Source organism: Pteropus vampyrus, unplaced genomic scaffold, assembly GCF_000151845.1.
Source record: "Pteropus vampyrus isolate Shadow unplaced genomic scaffold, Pvam_2.0 Scaffold36, whole genome shotgun sequence".
NCBI lineage: Eukaryota > Metazoa > Chordata > Mammalia > Chiroptera > Pteropodidae > Pteropus > Pteropus vampyrus.
The window spans coordinates 6,379,789-6,381,676 of NW_011888817.1; positions in this window are offsets into that span (position 1 = coordinate 6,379,789).

Genomic DNA, 1,888 nt, shown 5'->3' on the forward strand with positions numbered 1-1,888 from the left:
GAAGGAAGGAAGAAAAAGAAAAAGAAAGAGGAAGAAAAGGAACAGAACTTCCACTTCAAAAGGTCAGACAAACCGTCAGCCTTTTCAGATCTATTTCCAAAGACTTCGGGAACCAGATGATGTTTCTAGAGCCACAGCCCCAGAAGTGACATGATCTCAATGATTCCCTGTCTCAGAGGACAGCAGAGTGAAAAGAAGAAAGAGCAGATTTCGGAGTCAAATTCGAGAGTTTTATCCACCGCTGGTTGTATGACCTTGGAACAAGCCTCAGTGTCCTGATCTGAAAATGGGTATGTGCATTCACGTTTTTAAGAGACATTTAGTGCCTACAGAACAAGGTGCTGGGGATTTAATGATGAACAGAGACAAAGCCCTCACTCCTCTAGAATTTACAGGCTAGCAGTGGTTGTATTAGGGAGAAAAAAACATTAATCAAATGAGTATACAAGTAAACAGAAAGTTAGAATTGTGTTAGCACTATCTGGGTGAAATTCACAGTCTATAATGTCTATAATGGAATACAATGAAAGTTTATAATGAGAGAATTTGATCAGATCCAGGGGGTTGAGGAAGGGTCCATGGGGAGTACAAAAGATGACTTAGAGATAATCTGGCAAGCTACACAGAATATGTCATGGTTAAATAATGAGAGAGAAAATGGCAAGTTTGAGGAAAAGCAAAAAGGTAGAAGAACAAGAACATGATGGAAAGCAAAGCAAAACCAGATAAATAGAGAGTAGACCCTACAAAGCCTTAGACGTCACAGGAAGAGTTTGATCTCTCTCCTAAAAACAACAGGAAGTCAGTGAAGTGTTATGAGTGGGCGAGTTACATGATCGGGTTTGCATTTTGGAAAAATAGCCTGGCAATAGTATGGAGAACAAACTGGAGGTGGGGCAGAATAAACCCAAGAGACCAGTTTAGATGGCCAGTGGGGAAGTTCAGATAAGAAGAGTTAACAATTTAGAGCAAAGTGGTGGCTTGTGGTGGAGGGTGAATAGATGGAGATAAATGGATGGATTTAAGATCAGGGAGGTAAAATTGAAAAAACTCAGTCAAGGATTGGATTGGGGAGAGAGAGAGAATAGATATTAAGGACGATTGTCTACATTTCTGGCTCCCGTAACTGGAGAGATGGTGGTGCTATTTGCTGAGCTGGGCTGGGTTTGGAGAGAAGGTTTTAGACATCTCGAATTTGGAGGGCCATTAAGATAGCCAAGTGAAGAAGTTAAGTAAGCATTTAGAAAAATTGGACTGGACTCAGAAGTGTCTGGGCCAGAAATGTGAGTATGTGACCGTAGTTGGTCATTATGCCTTGGACTCAATGAGCTTGCCCAGGGAGAGAATATAGAGTGAGGATAGAAGTGGTCTAGAGTTGAACCTTGAGAAAGCCAATATTTAAAGTCAGGTGAAGGAAGATGAATCTACAAGAGATACAAAAGAGTAGCCAGAGGGATAGGAGGCAAAGCAGAGATAATAGACAGTCGTTCCTTTTGCCACCCAGCTTCCATTCTGTGCTAGGCAGAATGATGCCTCCCCCACCCAAGGATGTCCATGGTCTAATCCCTGAACTCTGTGAATTTGTTATCTTACACAGTAAAAGGAATTCTGCAGATATGATTAAGTCAAGGATCTTAAAATGCGGAGGTTACCTGGGATTGTCCAGGTAAGCCCAATGTCATAACAAAGTTCCCTATAAAAGGAAAGAAGGAGGTCAGAGCCAGAGGAAGAAATGTAACAATAGAATCAGAGGTTGGAGCAATGTGACCATGAACCAAGGAACGTAGGAGTTGTAGCCGCCAGCCCCCGAAAGACACACGGACCACCAGAAATCAGTGAGTTATAGGAAACACGCTCTTTATTCAGCCAGCTGGGTCTGCCAGGGGTA